The following is a 24,324-nucleotide window of genomic DNA, read 5'->3' as shown; positions in this document are numbered from 1 at the left end:
GTTTTTGGCTAATAATGTGGTAGGTGCTTTACAGGATTTTAATACAAATTTGTGAAGTATTATTTTCATTTTGTACATAGAGGAAACATGATAGACATAGAATTAAAGAACTTTCTAATGTCACACAGGTAGAAAGTGGTGGCGAAGAGATCTGTCCCAGGTCTGGTACTCCCAACGATGACAAGTTTGTAATCTCAGAATGATAGCACACAGTTAGAGCAAGTGAACTTATTAGCAGGAGGGAACCATTTCTATTGTTCTGTTCTTTAAAATCAGTCTTCATGATGAATATAATAAAGATTAAATTGAATAAAAAACCTTAGGCTCTCAGATGAAAACAATGCTTGAGCTGGTTACTAAATGAGAAGGTGAGAATGTGGACTCCACAAGAGCAAGGACCTTTGCTTGATTTATTCACTGATGAACCCAAGTGACTAGAACACTGCCTACTGCTGAAAATTATTTGTTGAATTAATAAAATGACAAACGATAAAAATTAGCCCAAAATGAAAGAATCATTTATCATTGTGAGGAGAAAAGATGTAGCACTTGTTTGTATTTGAAGTTTTGTTAACTTCTCTCAAATTTTTTGAATCATGTGAGACATAGTGTCGGACCAATTTAATTGGTAAAATTACAGATTTAGAAATTATGTAAAGCCTTGATAAAGGATTTTGATTTATCACTCTCCCACTAACGAATAATGGGAAGAAAAAAAATTGCTTGATATGTAATGGGATAGGTTTATGTTTTAAGTGAAAATATGAAGATGGAGTAGAAAGTTGTGTCTATGTGGAAAAACTGACAATAATTTTAGGGATCAAGAGACAGTTTTATGGGAATGCCTCTTCACACTGAAATATATATATATATTTTTAATATCTCTTTCCTGCATGAAAAATTTGAGGACCTGGGGAAGTTCCAGGAGTAATGAAGCACTCAGAACAACATACTTTCATGGAAAACTAATTAGAAACATAAAAATAGTCCTGCTAAAGTGAAACATTACCATATATATTAGATATACATACCATATATATTATATATACCATATAATACCATGTCACACAGAAAGTGGTGGTAATATTATATATATATTTATTTTACATATACTATATAGTTTGAGACATAGTCTGACTCTGTCACTCAGGGTGGAGCGCAGTGGCATGGCCTTGACTCACTGCAACTTCTACCTCTCCGGCCCAAGCAATTCTCAGACCTCAGCCTCCCAAGTAGCTGAGATTACACGCATGTGCCACCTCGCCAAGCTAATTTTTGTATTTTTAGTAGAGACAGGATTTTGTCATGTCGGCCAGGCTGGTCTCCAACTCCTGGCCTCAAGTGATTCACACACCTTGACTTCTCAAAGTGCTAGGAATATTACCATATTTTAAAGAAAATTATTAATTGCCATTAGAAAGCATGGTCCCAGATACTGCACCTGTATTTATTTCATCACCGATTCATTCAATAAATTGTTATTTGTGACACCTAACATTTGCCAAACACTGATTCAGTCCCTTGAAATAGATCACTGAACATAATGTCCAAAGGTTCCTGATCTTACGGAACTTATATTCTTAAAGGGGAAAACAATATACAATTTAAAAAAAAAGAAAATTATATAGAATTTAAAATATGTGTCGTAGAGAAAAGAAAAAGGAGAGTGGGATAAAGCATATTGGGAGAGATAGTGGGCGGGCAGTTACAATTTAAGTAAATTGGTCAGGGCAGACCTTACTGAGAAGATGATATTTAAGAAGAGGAAGGAGAACAACAACAAACACAGTGAGGAAGTCAGCCATGCAAATATCTGGGAAGAGCATTCCAGACAGTGGGAACAGACAGTGGAAGGTTCTTAATGCAGGAGCACACCTGAAATGTTTGAGATAGAGCAAGAGGCTGCAAGAGCAAGAGAGAGAACAGGGGGAGGTGAGGTTTGAGAGGAAGGACAGCCAGGTCAGGACTGTGGCATTGTAAGGCCTCAGGCATTTATTGGGTGCAACCTAGGGAGACATCTGAAAGTCTTGTGGAGTGATGGCATGAGCTGACCTACATTTTTAAAGGATGATTTTGTAGGGCTTCAATAGTGGAAAAGGGAGAACTAGTGAGGAGACTCAGAGTTTGAAGGCAAGAGAGGATGGTGGACAAGGGTGGTTGTGGTAGACATGGTGAGAAGTGATCAGAGTATGGGCATATTTTAATTTATTGATAAATTGGTTGTCAGAATTAACAGAAAGAAAAATTGCTTTCGAAGAACTGATTTTAAGCTTTTGATATTAAATTAAATTTTGGTAAGCATGAAATGTAAAACCAGCATGAACTCTGCTGTGGTTTGAATGTGTCCCCCCAAAAGCATATATTGGAAACTTAATCTGCAATGTGGCAGTGTTGAGAGGTGGGGCCCCTTGGGAGGTGTTTAGGTCAGGAGGGGTCCACTCTCATGAATAGATTAATGCTGATTCTAAAAGGGCTCAAGGCTGGGAGTTTAATATCTTTGTCTCTCTTACCCTGTTTTTGCTCTTCTACCATGGCCTTTGCCAAATGCCGGCCCCTCAATCTGGAGGTTTGACTTCCCAACCTCCAGATCCATTAAGCCAATAAATTTATGTTCATTGTAAATTACCCAGTCTCAGGTATTCTGTTATAGCGGAACAAAATGTATTAGGACGACCACCTCAATTTCTTAATGAACTTTAATTTTAATGGAAATATTTTAAGTAGTTTAATCATCTCAGATCATTGATTTCACCAGTGATTTTTTAAACACATTTTAATTGTATAAGGATAAATAGAGTATGCCTAGGATTTAAATCCTGGAGGTAGATTAGTATCAAATTTGGAATACATTTTAAAAAGTATTAGATGTCAGATATTCATCCAGAACAATTGGCTGAGACTCTCTGAAGGTGGTGCCTGGATGCTAATATGTTTTAGTTGAAAAGTTCCCCTGGTGATTCTAATATGTAGCAGATTAGAAAGCTTGAAATATTGCTCATTTGTACTCAGTCAGGAGAAGTATTGCCCCCTGAAGAGGAAGAAGTCCATAACTTGATCTTGGTATTCCAATAACATAAGTTTAATTTTTTCTGAATAATTTAAAAGCAAAGATTCAAGCACCCAAAATATTTTCTTTTCCACTTAGCTCTCATGCCCAGTAACAGTAGCCATTTATAATAGCTTTTTAGCTAGAACTCCTAGAAATTAGTACTTGCTCTCAGGAGATACACATATTAATTCTGAAAGTGATATTGATGCCAAGCCTAGCGTGAGGAAGGAAGCCATGTTAATCACATGGGTTTCAGGTCCATTAGAAACACCAGAGAGGGAGAGAGATTCCTTTTTGCCAAATGGAAAATGTCAAAAAATCAGCAGGGTAAAAAAGAATTGGATTTTCATGCTTCTAAGAATGAGGAAAATATAAACAAAATGGAGACTAAAAAAAATGCAAGTTAATTCTCCCAAATAAGTTAATTTAGTATGTGTTCATCATTAATTCAAGGATATTACCCTTTTAATATTACCATTTATTTAAAATAAAAATGTCCTCTTCTGCTTCAAGCTTCTTCTGAATCATGTCATCTCTCTACCTGCTGTTCCAAAATACTGGTCTAGGCTTGGTAAACCATGAATCTGTCCGTACCTGCTGGTTTAAATCTTTGAATTCAGAGTCCTTCTGTTCTTTTCTGCTGTTAATTCTTTCTACATCCGTCTGCTCACTGGCAATGTTAAAAGATGCTGTTAAAGGAAAAATACAGACAGTGAGATCATTTTTGAAATATTTTTCAGAGCAGAATGCATTTTCCTCACTAAATTATATAAGATATAGTCATTGAAACCATACCTATTACATAAACAAGTTAAATCTTTAGTATGAACAATCTTATTAAGGCTTGACAATCCAAATTTACACCAAGAAGTATAACTTCATAATTACTAAGACAAGGAAATCTAATCATATGAGATAAATGTTTTCTAGCAAAGTGGGTTATATGAGAACTGTTGTACAAAGAACCACAATGTATCACTATCTTTGAGGACAAAGAATCAGGATGAACTTATACATATCCATAACATAAATATATAATACAATGACATATACAATGGTCATATACAATGTGATATATACACATTGACTTAGCTGAAAACTTTAATCATAGGAGAATATCATATGGCATTTGACTCTGACGCATATGGGATATTGGAGAATACAACCAATAACACATGTGCTGAACAATATAACCCTCTCATCAACTGAGATTTCCCAGGTATTCTAGAACACTCTTTTCACTGTATTCCTGAGCACCCAATAAATCACTTTTCTGCTTCCCTTAGCTGGGTGTGGCGGCTCATGCCTGTAATCCCAGCACTTTGGGAGATGGAGGCGGGTGGATTGCTTGATCTCAGGAGTTCATGACCAGGCTAGGCAACATGATGAAGCCTCATCTCTTCCAAAAATACAAAAATTAGCCAGGCATGGTGCTGCGCACCTGGGGTCCCAGCTACTCAGGAAGCTGAGGTGGGTGGATCACTGGAGCCCAAGAAGTTGAGGCTGCAGTGAGCCGCAATTGCACCACTGCGCTGCAGCCTGGATGACAGAGTGAGACCCGATCTCAAAATCATTAATAAGTAAAAGTAAAAGATCTGCTTCACTTTTCCTTCCTTATTAATATATTATAAAAAGTGAATAAAATTGCAGCATTTAACATCAGACTATGGTATCTAATGATACTCCATATAGTACCATATTTAGCATAAAATTATCTGTAAGGGGAAAGCTCCTCAAATTTGAGCTATTAGGCTTCATTATACATATAGATCTGGAAGCAATAACTCATTTAACTTAAAACAAATTGTGCACTTGTGGTTTCAGCCAACTTTGAATCCTGCTTTGGTCACTTAACCTCCCTGGGCCTCAGTTTTACTACTTGTTAGATTGGGATAATAATAGAACTTACTTAGAAGATCGTTGTGAGGAATAATTGAGTTAATATATGTAGAATACTTAGAATAATGTCTGGCATAGAGTAAGTGTCATATAGCTATATGCTATTACAATGTATTTGCTATTATCAAAATTATTAGTTTGGTACTATGTAATGTGATTCCCCAAGAGATCAATTTTGACATTTCATAACAAAAGGAAAAAGAGTTAATTTAATTATTTAAAAGCTTTACTTGTAGATAATATTGCATTACTTCTCCCATGCCTTGCTTAAGATCTAAAGAAATTAAGCATACCACAGTAAAAAAGGAACATGTAATTAATAAACATATATAAAGAATGTTCCATGGGTTTAAAATATAAGCTTGCCCCAAACTGCATATCTGGAAAATACCTATCAAAATCATTCAGAGAATCTGGCTCTTGGAATGTGATTCATTACAGTTAATTGACAAATAGTGGATGGCATTGCTTGGTTAAAGAAGTGCAAAGATAATTTGAAATGCATTGCCAGAAATGTTCATAGAATGAAATACATAAATAAAAATGAGGAGTATTGTCAGAGTTTCTCATTTTCTGCATAGAGGAGTTTTAGATTTGATGACATACCTGATAGTCAGTATAGAAAGCTCCAGTTCATATTGAAATTCAAACTCTTTTAAAAATAATTTTAATTAAAATTCAAAGGAGTCTAGGGAATTATATCATTAACCTTTTGCTGCTAGAATTCAAGGGATCACTTTTTAGGTCAATGTGAATAATGAGTTAGCTAGTCTCATCCAAATGTCCATTTATACAGCTCCCCAAGCCAAGAGCAGGATTATTAAATCATCAGCCATTTGGCAGTGTTCGCCGAAAGAAAAGTGCCAAACGGGGGTTTTAGGTCATGACTGTCTTCAATTGACAATGCTGCACGACAAATTTAGTGAAGCATTTTCTTGATTTAATTCATTGCTATCTGTAACTGACTCATTCAAAAAATTCTAGAAATAGTTAAAGGCCTGACAAAGAAAGGAGAGAAACAGACACAAAGAAAAAGGTTGGGAATACAAAAATGTATTTAAAAACATTTATCAGAGTTCTCTGTAATATGATTGATTGCATCTGTGTTTACACTTTGTGACTGAAAAATAGTTAGGGGATTAGTGGTAATCACTTGTCAAGTTATTGTGAAATTTCAAATTTGAAACAAAAAATGGCAAAAGAAATTGAAAGAAGTGTGAGTGTTTGAGGAAGACTTTTTTTTATTGGAGTTGACATATTCCTAGATAGCACATAGGAAGTAACCTGAATAAAAGGCAAGAGGGAAAACAAGATTATGAGGAAGATAAAGATTATCAAAATTAGTGAAACTATGCTGGTAACCAGAAAAACTGATGGAGAAGATCAAGGAGAGAAGTTTGAACCAATAGTGCTATAAAGGCAAGTAAGTTTCTTTCCCCCTCAGCACAACTAAGATATTTAATAGAAAATGCAGTCTTTGTTTCTCAGAAATCTACAGAGGATTTTCAGTCATTAGCAGAGTTGAGGAAATCTGTCCCTGGCCCCAAGAAAAGCCGAGGCATTTGATGTCTAGGGACTGAAGTGTCCAGCATACCTTTTGTGGACAGGCTACTGTGAAGAGTGTGGGGTCTAGTCTTCCCATATTCAATACTGCTATTGTGGCAGAGTATCTGATGGCATTTTTGAAATTATCATCTTCCTGTCGATTTATATTGGGACAAATGCCACTGCCAGAGTACAATCTCTGAGAAACTATGAACTTCCAGGTAGAAAAATGAAAGGGGCTTGAATATACAGCTGATTTTATCTTTTTTATAAAAAGGAAGATTATCATGTTGCAAAAGAAAGAAAATTGGGAGTAAACAAATGGCTGCTGAGTAGAAGGACAGGGCTTATTTTCTTTTCCATGATTTAAACATTAAGAATGTGTCCCTTGGTTTGGATTGAATTACTTGGAAAGGATAGAAAAGTGACACAGACACTTGGCAATCTGATAGTAGGATTTTAACCTAAAAGTGGAGAGAGGAGAGAGAGAAAGAGAAACCCTTTGATTCAATGAAAAACAAAAGGCCAGAATACGTTAATTACGAGAACTAAATTTTGTAGAGTACTTTTTATAGACTGCAACACCATTAAGTATTATATGTTTCTTTTACGTATTAGATTGTTCATCATCTCTACTAAATTACTGGATAGGTTTTTTCCTCTTTCATTTTTTTTCTTTTTAAAAATATTCACATATAAAGGAAGAAAGTGGAGTCTGAAGAAATTAAGAAACATGATCAAGATCATACTGCTGATAAAATCTTAAAGTCAGCAGTCCAACTCCCGAGCCCATGTACCTAAATACATGGATAGTACCTAAATACTGTCCTCTCTGATATAGGTATGTCACAATAAAAGGAGCAATAATAAAGTACCAAGTAATTCAGGTAAAAAATGTTGAAAATATTAAGAGACATCCAAATAAGGTGAGCATATAGTAAAATAAAGGTGAAATTTAGTTAGAGTTAAGAATTTCCAGCCAGATGGAGGAAATGAAATATACACTTTAAGGAAAAAAATGAAAATGAAAGTGACCAAAAATATACAAGTTTCTACAGTTATGGAATTTTCCAGTTATGTGGATCCATTTAGAAGACAAATTCTAGAAGGGTAGATTTGATCTTTTTATGAGTGATTGTATTGTTTGCTATGACCAGCATAACATGGCCATATAGATTGGAGTAAACAACCAAAATTTATTGTTTCCTAGTTCTGGAGGCTAGAATTCCAAGATCAAGGAAATAGCAGGGTTGGTTTCTTCTGAGGGCTTTTGGGGACAATCTGTTCTATTACTTTCTCCTAACTTCTAGTGATTTGCTGGCAAACTTTGCTGTTCCCTGCTTGCAGATGCAAACTTCTGCTTCATCTTTACATGATGTTCTCTCTGTGTTTGTGTTTGTGTCCAAATTTCCCTTTTTTATAAGAACACTAGTCATAATGTGTAAGAGCCCTACTTTACTTCTGTATGACTGCATCTTAACTAATTACATCTACAATGACACTATTTCCCAGTAAGGTCACATTTTGAGGTACTGGATGTTAAGACTTCAACATATACATTTTTCCTGGGACACAATTCAACCAATAAATATGGGCTTGAATAATATTTTTATTTATCAGAATGCAGAATAAGTTATAATTATAAATACTACTCTGAACTCAATTGTGACCATCAAATAATAGTGATTACATATGTGTAGTATTGGAAGCAAATGGTGGCACCTAAAGAAGAGAACAATGCATCACATGTGTAGTTGAACATTCAAGAAGGCAGATTTTAATAAGTAATATTAAAGATATTTAAGGAATCTTCTGTCCTGGGACTTTAAAAGGAAAAGTGGCTCGGCAAGGATTGATAATGCAAAAAAAAAAAAAAAATTAAAATATTATAATGGATCCCTACATTGAGAGGTAAAAGTTGGCACTGGGGGAGACAGAAATATAATGGCATTACTCTTTCTAGAAAGAGCTTTCTGAAGAACTCAAGTTTACAGCATAGAGCACCAACTAACATTAGATTCTGTTGATTTAAAGTAAAATTTGTCATGTACAAAGCATGGAAATTGGATGACATGACCAAGAACTAGTATTAAAAGTTCTATAAACTTGTATAAATTATGTGAAGAAATCTATAACTGAATAAAATGTGGCTTCAACAAAAAATGTCAAAGGTACCCAAAGGCTTTTTTAAGGCATGTGAAGAGCAAAGAGAAGACAAAAGTATGAATAATTCCTCTGCTTGGGACAGATGGTATAATGTTAACAGACAACAGGGGAAAACAGAAGTCCTTCACTCATGTTGGATTTTTAGCTATTTTGTTATAGAAAACAACCCTTCCACTAGAGAGGGTAGAACATATATTGACAAGTGGGAATTGAATGTCAAGTGAGGTGATACAATTGATAGAGTAGACCTGGTGTTCCACAGGATCCAGACACACTGTATCATAGGTTTCAAGGGAAACTGGGGAAGAGATGTCTACATGTCTGCTTCTGATACATTTTGAAGACTTGTAGGAAATGAAAGAAATGATAAAAAAAATTGGAGGCAGAAAATAACATCCTGGTTTCTAACAAATAGAGGGCAAATAATGGATTATCTGTATTGCAGATTAGTGAGCTTGAATTAATTCCATAGCAAGATCTACATGACGGAAATTTGACAAACTTTGGTTGTCCATGTCTTATGGTTTTTCATGCTCTGGGGTTCTTAGCAGAAATCATAAGGGACTGGGGTGATAGTGAGGAAGGATTATCGGGAGAGGCTGAGTACCTTCACTAAGATCCCAATCAAAACATCAATGTTTTCCTTTTTTCAGATAAGACTCTGGCTGGGGAGAACAGTTCTACATTTTTTTTAATTATGAAAAAAAACCCACCACAAAATAGATTACTAAACCCTTGTTTTGTGGACACTTGGAGAGGATTTCAGTAAGCACCTCTACCTATAGTGATTTGAAGGAGGATTGACAGTGGGAATTTTTCTTTCCCTTTTTTTCTTTTCCTTCTCATTTTTTTCTTCCTCTACCTTTCCCTCCTCCATTCCTAATTCCATCTTTTGCTTTTGTCTTTCTTCTCCTAGCTTATTAAGATTTTGAGGAAATATTCTAAACATGTAGAAAATTATTTCCTGTAAGACATTGACTGTAACTTTTGATAACCTTGTAGATGAGACAGAAGAATGGAAGATGAATGTTTTTATAATTAGGTAAAATTTTAAATAGTTGATTAATTGGATGCAAAGTTTGAAAATTTAATAAGATAACATAGAAAGGTATCTCAAGTAAAGTCCCAGAGCTCTGTTCCCTTTATAGCAATACCCAATATTTTAAATTAATAACTATTTCAATTAATAAAGCATACTGATCAAATTCATGTGCTTTACATGAAGCTGTGAATAATAACAAGTTTATTTTAAATTTACTTCTTTTACAGTTTCTCGGCAAGCTGGAACGGGACTATAACTTATATATCATGACCACACCAGCTGAGGGTGTGGAGTAGGTCACCCATTGGGGATGGAAAAGGGAGGCTTCAGCCATCCCTCTGGAGAAGAAACCAAGTCAGTAATCTGCAAGAAGGCCCATCTGGACACATGAAGGTCACTCTCATGGCCACACAATAAAAGCCAACTTCAGAAGCCATTTATGCCAAGAGAGACTGTGAGGTACCTACACCAGCTGGAGGAGCAGATGAAAGTGAAGAAGTGCTGCGCTACCACAATTATGCCAATGTGCACCCAACCATGAGCAATACTTTCATTCTGTCCTTGAGGCTCCCAGCTTCTGACACAAATAAGCTAGGGAAATTTTAAAATGGGAACAGATGAAGTAAGAAGGAAAGATTTTTGAGAATTGAAATAAGATCTGAAAGGAAGTTGTAAGCATTGATTGAAATATTAATACATTAATTGCATTAGACCATCACCTCAATGTATGTTTTGATCCATAAATGGCCATAACTATAAGTGGCAAGATTAAGTAGTCACTGTCAGTAGGATTAGAATCCCATAGGTAAGTTTAATTTTGCTAAATATAAAAGAATCCTCTCTCTTTCTTTATCTTTAACTTACCTGATTTGATACTGTTCCATTTTATCTATCTCTATTTAATAAGCAAAGCACATTGAACTGTACCTGGAACTTTGTAAGTGCTACATAAATTACAGTTTTTATAAATAGAAGTCCTATTTTATAATATGTTACCTAAATCACACGTGGAAAATTACAGTCAGTTTAAGATGAAAATTGGTAAACCAGGGTATATCGCCCCAAAAAACTGTCCAAGATAACAAATATAATTCTTGCCCTAAGAACAGAGACAGTAACACTACCCAAATGGCTCAACTATACAACTGCTGTGTATAAAGTAAACGTCGGGGAAAGGAGCAATGATGTGGGTGCTGGGAGAGAAGGACAATCCATGGTTTATGATAAATGAGGAGTGAACAAAGCCAGACATCTAAGCATCCAACTTTGTTATGGGAAAGCCAGAAGGAGTGGACTTCCCAGTGTAGCTTCAGAAAGGTGATTATTTTAGAATATTGCATAAATGTATAAAGGAAAAGAAATGTAGTAGAATCAACTACATGCAAAATTAGGGGCTAGTTATGACAATGGGTTTTAGAGTGGCATGATACACAGTGTGGCACTATGCAGATGTGGATTGAAAATCAATAATTATCTTAATACATATCAAGTTGTTTATTAACTATTATTATGTAATGAGTTGGGTTAGAAAATACAAAGGAACAAAGGCAAAATATGTTCTCTGGTAACTTACACTTTAGTAAAAACATAAAATACAGAAATAAATTGCACTATTATAAAGGAAACATGTGCTGTGTTCGACAAAGGCACAGACGGGAAGGAAGTATCAGGAAAGGTTCTCAAGAAAAGGAGGTAATTGAATTTATGTTAAGAAGATGAATATGTTTCCTCCAAATTAACTAGGAAAGGTCTTTCAGATAAGTGGCTATCATAACATTAAGCACAAGAAAGTTATCTTATTATGAAACAGTGTGGAAAATTCAAAATGCCTGGAATTCAGTACTATTGGACTATAAAAGTTTACCAGGCACATTATCTGACTTCAGATTTTACTTCAGATCATGGTGCTGGCATAAAACTGCATGGTACTGACATAAAAAAGACACACAGGCTGATGGAATGGAATCCAGAACCCCAAAATAAATCCATATATCCACAGCAAACTCATTTTTGACAAATGTGCCAGGATCATATCATACACTGGAGAAGGAGCAGTCTCTTCAATAAATGGTGCTAGGAAAACTATATTTCCATATGCAGAATAATGAAATGAAGCCCCTATCTTTCACCACATACAAAAATCAAATAAATATGGATTAAAGACTTCAATCTAAGACCTCAAACTATAAAACTACTAAAAGAAAACATTGGGGAAACGCTACAGGACATAGGTCTGGGCAAAGATTTCTTGAGCAACACATTAAAAGCACAGGCAACCAGAGTAATAATAGACAAATGGAAACACATCAAAGGTGTGGTGGCTCATGCCTATAATCCCAGCATTTTAGGAGGCTGAGGCAGGAGGCTCACTTAAGGCTAAGAACCTGAGTCCAGTCTGGTCAACAGAGCAAGACCTTGTTTCTAAAACAACAAAAAAAGCTAATGTGGTGCTGCATGCCTGCAGTCCCAGCTACTTGGGAGGCTGAACTGAGAAGATTGCTTTAGCCAAGAGTTTTTAGGTTGCGGTGAGCTATGATTGTACCACTGCATGTCCAGCCTGGGTGACGGAGCAAGACCTCCATCTCAAATAAATGATATATAGATAGATAAATAAATAAATAAATAAATAAATAAATAGCTTCTGCACAGCAAAGGAGGAAACCAACAAAGTGAAGAGATAATTCACAGAATGAGAGAAAGTGTTTGCAAATTATGCATCTCACAAGGGATTGATAACTAGAATATATGAGGAGGTCAAACAACTTGGTAGGAAATACATCTGATCTGATTTTAAATGAGCAAAAGATGTCAATAAACATTTGTCTAAAGAAGACATACAAATGGCCAACAGGTATATGAAAAATGATCAATATCATTAATCATCGGATAATTCAAATCGAAACCACAGTGAGATTTGATCTTACCCCAGTTGGAATAGCTTTTATTCAAAAGAAAGGCAACAACAAATGCTGGTGAGGATGTGGAGAAAGGGGGACCCTCATATACTGTTGGTAGGAATATAAATTAGTATACCTACTATGGAGAATGCATGGAGGATTCTCAAAAAAATCTAAGAATAGAACTATTACATGAGTCAGCAATCCCACTGCTAAGTATATACCCAAAAGAAAGGAAATCAGTATATTGAAGAGATATCTGCATTCCTATGTTTATTACAGCACTATTCACAATAGTCAAGTTTTAGAATCAACTTAAGTACTCATCAACAGGTAAATGAAAAAAAAAAAAATGTGTTTTTTTCCCCCAGATATCAGAGTAGAGGCTTTTTAACATGCCTCGGCCACCTAGAAATAGCAAGATAGTTTATAAAGATCAACTCCATGATCTTTAATTAAAGAAGGAAAACAGGCTCCACCAGAATCATAAAGGACAACCCAGATAATGGGGAGAAACCATCTGTGACAAACCCAGAGCCGATATACTTAGCAGGCAAAAACTGGAAGGATTTTCCTTGAGAACTGGGGCAAGACAAGAATACCACTCACATCACTCCTATTGAACACAGTAGTCAAAGTGTTAGCTAGAGCAATAAGGAAAGAGAAAGAAACAAAAGGCCTCCAAATAGGGAAGAAGTTAAACTACCAGTGTGTATAATATGATTCCATACCTAGAAGACCCTGAAAACTCTGACAAAACACTCCTGGAACTGATAAATGACTTCAGTAAAGTTTTGGGATACAAAGTCAATGTACAAGAATCAGTAGCATTTCTACCCATCAATATCATTCAAGTTAAGGACCAAGTCAAAAAAGCAGTCCTGCTTACAATACACACACACACACACACACCCCTAGGAATACATTTAACTGAGGAGGTGAAATATCTCTACAAAGAGAACTGCAAAACATTGCTGAAAGAAATTATAGATGACACAAACAAACGGAAAAGCATTCTGTATTAGTCTGTTCTCATGCTGCTAATAAAGACATACCCAAGATGGGATAATTTATGAAGGATAGAGATTTAATAGACTCTCAGTTCCACGTGTCTGGGGAGGCCACACAATCATGGTGGAAGACAAAGGAGGAGCAAAGTCACATCTTACATGACAGCAGGCAAGAAAACATGTGCAGGGGAACTCCTCTTCATAAACCTATCAGATCTCATGAGACTTATTCACTATCATGAGAATAGAATGGGAAAGACCTCCCCCCCACTCCATGATTCGTTCATCTCCCACTGGGTCCCTCTGATAACACATGGGAATTATAGGAGTTACAATTCAAGATTGGTTTTGGGTGGGGACACAGCCAAACCATGTTATATTCCATGCTTATGGATTGGAAGAATTAATACTGTTAAAATGTCCGTACTGTCAAAAGTGATCTACAGATTTAATGCTATTCCTATCAAACTTCCAATATTATTTTTTACAGAACTGGAAAAGACTATTGTAAAATTTATATGGAAACAAAAAAGAGCCAAAAGAGCCAAAGTAATCCTAATAAAAAGAACAAACCATAAGCATCACATGACCCAACTTCAAACTGCAGTGTAAGACTAGAGTAAGCAAATCAGCATGGCACTAGTACAAAAACAGCCACGTAGATCCATGGAACAGAATTAAGAACAAAGAAATAAAGCCACACACCTACAGACATTTGATCTTTGACAAAGTTGACAAAAATAAACAATGGAGGAAGGATTCCCTATTCAGTAAGTGGTACCGGGATAACTGGCTAGCCAGATGGAAAGAATGAAACTGGACTCCTATTTTTCACCATATACAAAAATTAAATCAAGATGCATTAAACATTTAAATATAAGATGTCAAATTACAAGAATCCTAGAAGGAAACCTGGGAAACATCATTCTGGACACTAACCTTGGCAAATAGTATTTCTCCTCAGCCTGCAGATGGCCTATAAGTTTTGGAAATCAGACTGGCTCCCCTTGCTCCTCAGCCTGCAGGCAACCTATTGGGAAACCTTGTGATCATGTGAGCTAACACTTAATAAACTCCCATATATATATGTGTGTGTGTGTATATATATACATATACACATATACATATATATTCCATTAGTTCTGTCCCTCTAGAGAACCCTGGCTAATACAGATTTTGGTACCAGTAGTGGTTTCAGAGGAAAATAATATTAAGGATTGAATTTTTTCATTGGTTTGGGGGTTTCTGGAGTTGGCTGCTTAATATGATTAGACCCCAAAATGCTAAGGATTCTACTTCTAATAGTATGGAGAACACTGATAGTCCTTGGAGTGAACTGTTTAGAGAGTTACACAAAATAAACGCATTTCACACTCCTGATTCGTTCCTCATGAGAGGCAAGGAGTTTAGTGACTCTATACATAATACTTTTGACCATATGTGGAGAATCAAGGAACATAATGAAGCTGGTTGGTTGCTCCTAAGTTCAGTGGACAAAATGAAAGAAAATGAGGAACTCAGGGATTTTATCTCCTAGCTTCGAAAGCAGATACTGAACCTCTGAACCTCAAATCTGCTAAGACTGCTCTGAGTGAGTCTTATTTCCTGTAAAGAGAGGGCTAAAACTGTGGAAAAACAGACACAAGCTCTTATCATGCAAGTGGCTGACCTGCAACAAAAAGTGCATGCACAGCCTCACCTGGTGTCTACTGTTAAAGTGAGGGCATTGATTGGAAAAGAATGGGACCCTGCAACTTGGAATGGGGATGTGTGGGAGGACCCTGATGAAGCTGAGAACACTGAGTTTGTAAACTCTGATGAAGCTCTTTCACCAGAAGAGACAACTTTCCCATCCCCAGTAGTGGCAACATCCCCTTCCTGACCCATGCTGCCAGCAGCCTTTCCACCTTTGTCTGTGGAGATAAACCCTGCACTGCCTGAGGCAACGGCGATGGCCTCCCCTGAGACAGTTGCCAGGCAAGATAATGTTGATTCTCCTCAAGAGCCACCCCCAACATACTTGTTTCCTTCTAGGCCTATAACTAGACTAAAGTCCCAGTGGACCCCTAGAGGTGAGGTTCACAGTGTAACCAACGAGGAGGTGCACTACACTTGAAAAGAACTGCTTGAGTTTTCTAATTCATATAAACACAAATCTGGAGAACAGGCATGGGAATGGGTATTAAGGGTATTGGATAATCATGGAAGGAACATAGAGTTGGATCAGGCTGAATTTGTTGATTTGGGCCCACTAAGTAGGGACTCTGCAGTTAATGTTGCAGCTTGGGGAGTTATAAAATGTTCTAATAGTTTATTTGCTTGGTTAGCTGAAATATGGATTAAAAGATGGCCCATTGTGAGTAAACTGGAAATTACTGATCTCTTTTGGTTTATTTAATGTAAAGGAAAGGATCCAAAGGCTTAGGGAGATTGGGATGGTGGAGTGGATTAGTCACCTTAGACCTACTCATCCCAGCTGGGAGGGTCCAGAAGACATACCTTTGACCAGTGCCTTGTGAAATAGATTTGTGAGGGCAGCACCTGCATCTTTGAAGAGCCCTGTAATTGCTCTTCTCTGTATGTCAGATCTAACAGTGGGAACCACAGTCACTCCACTACAAAATTTAAATACAATGGGAAAAATTGGATCCCAAGGTGGCAGGTGCCAAGTGGCAGCACTCAACTGTCAAAGGCAAGGTGGGCTTAGTTATCGTAATGGACAGCAGAGGCAAAGCAGCAATCAGAGTAGTCTTACTTTTCTAGAGCTCTGGCATTGGCTAATTAATAATGGTGCTCCTAGAAGAGAAATTGATAGTAAGCCTACAGCATTCCTACTTAATTTATACAAGCAGAAAATTTCTAGGTTGAATGCACAAAGGACTAATTTGAATTATAAAAACAGAATCAAGGCCCCTTAATCAACTTCCAGACTTGAGCCAGTTTACAGACCCAGAACACTTTGAATGAAGGGGAGGCTGGGTTCCCTTGAGGAAAGACCCCACTACATTACTGACAATTTATGCAGTGAATCTTTCTTCCATCCTTTCCCAAGGAGACCTCTGGCCTTTTACCAGGGTAACTGCACACTGGGGAAAGGGAAATGATCAGATATCAGATATTTTGGGGACTACTGGACAGTGGCTCTGAGCTGATGTTGATTCCAGGGGGCCCAAAATGTCATTGTGGTCCTCCAGTTCAAGTAGGGGTTTATGGAGGTCAAGTAATTAATGGAGTTTTAGCTCAGGTCTGACTTACAGTGGGTCCAGTAGGTCCCCAGACTCATCCTGTGGTCATTTCCACAGTGCCAGAACAGAATGCCTAATTGGCATAGACTTTTCTTAGCAGCTGGCAGAACCTCCACATTGGCTTCCTGACTGGTAGGGTGAGGGCTATTATGGTGGGAAAGGCCAAATGGAGCTTGATCTGAGGTAGAGCTGCCTCTACCTAGAAAAACAGTAAATCAAAGACAATATTGCATCCCTGAGGGATTGTGGAGATTAGTGCCACCATCAAGGACTTGAAAGACACAGGGGTGATGATTCCCACCATTCAACTCTCCCATTTGGCTGTTCAGAAGACAGATGGATCTTGGAGAATGATAGTGGATTACGGTAAGCTTAATCAAGTGGTGACTCCAATTGCAGCTGTTGTACCAGATGTGATTTCATTACTTGAGCAAATTAATTCATCTCCTGGTACCTTGTATGCAGCCATTGACTTGGCAAATGCCTTTATCTCCATTTCTGTCCATAAGACCCACCAGAAGCAATTTGCCTTCAGCTGGCAAGGCCAGCAATATATTTTCACAGTACTACCTCAGTGTATATCAACTCTCCAGCTTTTTGTCAATCTTATTCTGAGAGTCCTTGATCACTTTTCGCTTCTGCAAGATATCACACTGCTCCATTACATTAATTACATTGTAGTGATTGAATCCAGTGAGCAAGAAGTAGCAAACACACTGGACTTATTGGTGAGACATTTGTGTGCCACAGGATGGGAAATAAATTCAGGAACCTTCTACCTCAGTAAAATTTCTACGGGTACAGTGGTGTGGGGCCTGTTGAGATATTTCTTCTAAGACAAAGGATAAGTTGCTCCATTTGGCTCCTTCTACAACCAAGAAAGAGGCACAGTGCCTAGTGGTCCTAATTGGATTTTGGAGGCAACACATTCCAATGCCAACCAGGTGACAATACTTCGAAGGGCTGGGGTAAAGTTCTTCAGAAGGCCATGTATGCTGTGAATCAGCATCCAATGTATGGTACTGTTTCTTCCATAGCCAGGATTCATGGGTCCAGGAATCAAGGGGTGGAAGTGGAAGTGGCAACACTCACCATCACCCCTAGTGATCCACTACCAAAATTTTTGCTTCCTGTTCCTGTGACATTAACTTCTGCTGGCCTAGAGGTCTTAGTTCCAGAGGGAGGAACGCTGCCACCAGGAGACACAGAATAATTCCATTAAACTGAAAGTTAAGATTGCCACCTGAACACATTGGGCTCCACTTATTTTTAAGTCAACAGGCTAAGGAGGCAGTTACGGTGTTGGTTGGGGTGATTGACCTGGACTATCAAGATGAAATCAGTCTACTACTACAAAATGGAGGTAAGGAAGAGTATGCATGGAATACAGGAGATCTATTAGGGTATCACTTAGTATTACCATGCCCTGTGATTAAGGTCAATGGGAAACTATAACAGCCCAATCCGGATAGGACCACAAATAACCCACACCCTTCAGGAATGAAGGTTTGGGTCACTCCACCGGAAAAAAACACGACCTTTTGAGGTGCTTGCTGAAGGCAAAGGGAATACAGAATGGGCAGTAGAAGGTAGTCATCAATACCAGCTATGGCCACATGACCAGCTGCAGAAATGAGGACTGTAATTGTTATGAGTATTTCTTTCTTCTTTTATTAAAAGCATGTTTGTGCATATATACACTGTACTAAGAAAATATCTTCATTTTATTTCTTTTCTCCTTTATCATGTGACATAAGATTTATTGACTTCACATCAGCATTTAAGTATTGTTAACTTTATGTAGCAGTATTTGGGTTGGGGATTGGTACATTGGTGCATTTCTGGTTTTATGAAGGATAGTTGTACTATGTTAGGCATAATTATGACCTTATTGTTGTCATTATTTGAGGATTATATATGCTCTCAGGAGATGTGTATGGGTGCAAGTTGACAAGGGGTGGACTTGTGATGGTTAATACTGAATGTCAACTTGATTGGATTGAAGGATACAAAGTATTGATCCTGAGTGTGTCTGTGAGGGTGTTGACAAAGAAGATTAACATTTCAGTCATACAGCTGGGTAAGGCAAACCCACCCTTAATCTGGGTGAGTGCAATATAATCAGCTGCCAGCGTGGCTAGAATACAAGCAGGCAGAAAAATGTGAAAGGAGAGACTAGCTTAGCCTCCTAGCCTACATCTTTCTCCTGTGCTGGATGCTCCAAGTTCTTCCGTTTTGGAACTCGGATTGGCTCTCCTTGCTCCTCAGCCTGCAGATGGCCTATTGTGGGGACTTGTGATTGTGTGAGTTAATACTTAATGAACTCCCTGCTATACATGTATCTATTCCATTAGTTCTGTCCCTCTAGAGAACCCTGACTAATACAGTTGGTAAAATGTATATCAACAAAGAATAGGTCGAATAACAAAAAGATCCGCCAGTTTCTTCATCAGCACTGTCTATTCTTATATACAAAAGAGACAGTGGGAGCTAATATTTTACTTGAAAACAGTTCAGACTTTGAAATATTTTCATAAGAGTTTCATTTATCTTTGGAATTATTTTATTTGTGTTAGGAAAAACAGAACATATGTGCATAAAAGTAGAAAAGAAACATATTTGCAAGCCAAAGTACAATCTTTAAATAAATTAAGGAGGACAGAAATAATCAGATATCAATGTCTAACCAGAGGCATCTCCTTATTCTCATATTAACAGTAACATGTGCTCAAATTTACAATGACTGATGTTTGAATCTAATCTGCCAGTACCTTTTGGTATATGTTCCTTGTTTATGTCAACTTAAGTTCTTTATCACAGGAAGAACAGAATAATAGAACAGATTCCCAGGGCAATGCTGAGGTTAATAAAAAATAAGTCATAAACATACAACATGAGGGAAAAATATGACAGGTAGGAGCTATTCTAGTATATAAGCTATTTCTTTCTCATTAAAATGTCCTGAAATTTTAAAGATGAAAATTCTTATTGCAAATGCCTTTTTTTCATTACTAAATAAAGTCTGGTAATTTTACCTTATAAACTGGATTGAAAGGTTCTATGAGTGATCACTGACAGAAACTGTTGTAATGGTTACCACGCGTCTCCTCAGCAGAACCCTAGTGCTACTAAGTGTGATTTTCCTTTCCCTTCTCAGTGATAGAGGTGTTTTCCTAGCTGATGGAATTAAGGGGGAAGAATTGTGAAGGATGTGACACTAATCATCCAGGGAACTGGGGAAAAAAAAGAATCATAGTATTCTTTGCTGCTCAGGGCCATTTTTGCTCACCATGTCTTATATTACATCCATTCTATGATTTACAGGCATCTCGGTTTCATCTAGAGAGCCATCTGGATCAAAACAGTAATATTGCCGTGTTGACAAATGCCACAAAACTGACTTTCTTCACAGGAACCAACTAGAATTTCTGCTTAGTCACACTCAGACCACAAATGAACACTATTAAAATCTCAGAATGATCTTTAAAGCCCACAATGGCTTTCTAAGGGTATTAGCTAGTGTTTCACTGGTACACCAGGATCACGTAACATTCCCCAGCATCCCAGGAGGGACCTCTTGAAGGGAGAAGTGTATGATTCACATGCTCAGCTAGGAGATCAAAAGAGTTTTCTGGATATTGAATATTTGGTAAATTCTAAAAATCTGAGACAGAAAGATGGCCTTAAGGCAATAAAAAACAATACAATTTTGTTCCTCCTCGACATTATATAATCAAACACTTTGGCATTTGTGTGTGAAATCCAGAAAGCTGCTTAAATTTTAGGTCCCTCGAAGGGCTAGGAGCTTAGCATTTCCTTCAGCTACGATCAAGGGAGGAAGAAAATTGAAGGAGCTATTTTTCCTGTGTCATTATTTGTTCCCAATTAATAGTCATAGAGATATGAAAAGGGTCATGTAATTGAAGAAGTCCATGGTATGGAGAGTTACTGAAAGAATTGCCCAGCTTGGAATCTTCATCAGCTTGTCAGATCTCTCTCCCTCTGATGTACTTTCATAGTGTACTCTAAGAGACCACTGTGTAACCTTCACAGGCCAAACATCTACCCAGCAGCACATGATTAAACTCTCAAACATATATAAAAAGAGCTCTGCTGGATATTCTCCTTTCAACCAGCCAGTATTTCAGGCTTCACAATGTAATTTATTTTTATAACAGCTTGCATTATAAGAAAAAGGCCGTATAACTGGAGGAATAACCAGAAGTAGTTGAAGAAAGTGAATATTGCAAACTTCATGTCTTCCTGGAACTAGTAGCAGTTCAAAATTTAGTAATGTTTGTTGCAAATTTACATTAATTCCAAAGTACCTACCTTGATCAAAAGTACAGGTTAAAGTCTAGCCCCAAAGATGGTATTGTTGAGTGTTATTTCTTATGTGATATAAGAAGATGAAAGAAGTTGCTTTCTTATAATAATAATAACTTATAATTATTAATAAGTACTTGTAGTGCAGGTAGGAATAGCATAATACTTAATTGGAATGTAATCTATAAGAGAGTGGTTAATCACACAGATCCTGGAGTCTGACTCTCCGAATTCAAATCTCAGCTTTTTAGTTTTTACTAGCTGCCTGACCTTGGGCAAGGCATTGCACCTCTCCAAGGCTTAGGTTCTTTATCTTTAAAATGATAATAGCAGGATTTTAAAAATTAGGTACAGGATATTGTGGGAGATCAAGTCTTGCAAAGGATTTTAGGCAAACCTGATAAGTTGTAAGTACTTAACAATCGCTACTATTGTTTTTGATAGCTTAATCACTACCACCATTGTTCTTTGGATATAAAAATGTTTAAAAATGTTATTTAAGAAATAGATCCTTTGAATTGGTTTTCTTTTTTCTTTTTTTTTTTTTTTTTAGTGAGGGAGTCATCCAAAACCTTGAAAAGCTAACATTGACATCAGCTTTCAGTAAACAGGGCTACATCACAAAATGTTTTGCAACTATGTTTAGTTTTCATTGTGAAGGCAACTGGAGTTCACTGAAGAGCTTTGAGCAAGGACGTTTTAAGATATCAGGCTGTGAGAGAGGAATTTCAGGGTGGTGGCAGGGAAATTAGTTAGTCATAACCAGAGAGAAAGAGTTAATAGCCAGCTGCTATGGGTTCTTTGGATACTAAGGTTATCAGAGGTTTGATCTTTAACATGCAAATCAAATTAAGTGCAAGAGGAAAACTTGCAAATTGATGGTTAGGTAAATCTTTATAGTCATGATTGCTTATTATCTAAGTATTCATTTTTAAGTCAATTTTTCTGTTCTGAAGTTTTTTTGTTTTTTAAATGTTTATAATGACATTAGAAATCTAAGCAAACAAAATGTGACTTTCTTGCTGGACTACATCAATTAACAAGCATCAAGTTTGCTATTGTTTTTACCAAACCATCTAAAACTGAAATTGCAGAGATATCTCATAATTGATCACAAGTATTTATTATTTTATTTTTGCAATCACAACAATCTCTCAAGGTTGTCATTAAATATTTCTTATTTTAAAGAGCAAACTCAGTTTCAAGAAATATTAAAATTTTTTTCAGAAAAAATATATTAATCATATCGAAGGCAAGGGAGACTGATGACCACTGGCAGAAGCATATGACCAGTGATAGTTTTACAATAAGGTAAGAAAAATAAATTTTCCTTATTAAGGGAATTTTGCTGAAATACTCACATAAAGGCACTAACCTTCATTTTTAATTTTACTCCTGGCATGTGTAAATATTTCCACTTTAAAGAAAATAAAGGCATCCCTAAACTTTGTCCTGGTATCTGGGAATGGGTGGTTTTAATGATTCACAGAATATTTAGGGGTGAACATAAAAACATTGAAAAAAGATATGTTACTTATGGAATGCATAGATACATAGGTGTGGCATAAAGCTGTGTGATTGAAACAGATTTAGGATAAATTTATTCAGATAGAATTTGAATGAGGGGACAAGCATGGCAATGGCTTCTAAGCAGCTGTTGAGAACTGTAAGTGTTTTTCTTTCACTGTTGGAGAAAAGAAACGCGAACTAGAAAAACATATAACCTGTAAAAATTAAAACTGAATCAATTGAATTACCTGAGCCTAGATTTTACTTGGGGCTTGTTTAACTTAAGATTGAAATCATAATTAAAAAACAAACAAACGGTAAACTCATCATTCTCTTACCTTTCATGTGTGTGGGTGCTCCCTTTTGTTTAAGCATGCTCAAATCTTGATGAGTTTTTAGGACAAAGAAACTTAAAAATCTCTGGGAAATTAATATCAACAGCACAAAGAAAGCATCACAGAGTCTTTGGAATTGATCACAGGATGAAAACTTCTTAGTTTTAGGATTTCTTGAGAGGAGTTTCCTGCCAAAATATGAACAATAAGTTGTTTTAATTAAGGTATAATATGTTCTTATAGTTAGTGAGAGAAGAGTTATATTTTTCTTCAGGAACCAATAAAACTACAAAAAGTATTTCAGATGTAACACAAAAAATTGCACACTGTAATACATTGGATTTATCGAAAGCAGAACAATGATTTGAAATAATAACATATCCTTGAGACAGTGTAGTAAGTTTGTTTTTATACATTTGGGGAATAATGATATTTTTAAAGAAGGCCAGTATTTTAAATGTGCCTGAAATTAGATCTTGCAGTGGTCAACAGTCAATGATGATGTACAGCTCCCCTACTTTTGCACATAGGGAGAAATGCAGGGCTACCCATCTGACCATTATTACATTAAATGGAAGTATGAACATGATTTATGAAGTCTAAGAGCCCCTTTTATCTTCCCTCCCTCCCTTTCCTCCTTCCTTCTTGCGTACATTTTTAAACGGTTGCCTACTTAGAAAAAAATCTTAGTGGATTCTTTTAAAATTGATTTTTCTATTATGAACACTATACTAAGCAATTTTACCTTTATCCTATAGCTAATGGTATCATTAGAGACTATTGAACATGGGAATGTTCTGGCCGTGAACTGTTGGGTGGATTGGTGGGATTACAGTCTGGAAGGCAGGAGGCCTATTGTAACTGGCCACACATGAAAAATTGGGGTTTGGATAGATTAGCAGCAGTGAAAATAGAAGGAAGAAATAGTTTTCAAAAGGAAGAATCAAAGGAGCTTGCAAATTGACTTTTGCAGGAGTGAGAGCTGCAGTTGTAGCTAAGGATTCAAGTGTCCCCAGTAAGGAAGAATAAGTGATGAGAATATATACAATAGAAAAGAAAGAAAGTAAAATATTAAAAAGAGCAGGTAGTGGCATTGGATGTAATGTGAGAGAATAAAAAGAAGGAAGTACGTTTTAAAAAGAGACATTGCATTGTGGGGGACCACCTTATTATTTTGCTTAGCTTTTCACATAAGAAGAGGTCTTGGTGATGACTAGGGATGATGCACTGTCAAGATTGGGGAAGCATTCTGTCCTAGGTTATTTTGATTTGTTTCAACCAATATTTATAAGATGTGATAA

General features: G+C 36.7%; 1 long non-coding RNA gene across 1 annotated transcript in view; it reads right to left on the bottom strand.

The window, feature by feature from the left end:
* The window catches only part of LOC126954284 (uncharacterized), a 101,859-nt gene that overhangs the window by 42,649 nt on the left and 34,886 nt on the right, over positions 1-24,324 (bottom strand). Inside the window, exons 2-3 of the long non-coding RNA XR_007725569.1 lie at positions 23,027-23,211; positions 3,644-3,738 (exon numbers count right to left, since the gene is read on the bottom strand). This is a non-coding gene — a long non-coding RNA (uncharacterized LOC126954284). The remainder of the gene's footprint in view (positions 1-3,643; positions 3,739-23,026; positions 23,212-24,324) is intronic.

The sequence above is a fragment of the Macaca thibetana genome, chromosome 5 (assembly GCF_024542745.1).
Source record: "Macaca thibetana thibetana isolate TM-01 chromosome 5, ASM2454274v1, whole genome shotgun sequence".
Lineage (NCBI taxonomy): Eukaryota > Metazoa > Chordata > Mammalia > Primates > Cercopithecidae > Macaca > Macaca thibetana.
Note: the sequence above shows the minus strand (reverse complement) of the source record. Positions and strands in the feature narration are given on the sequence as shown.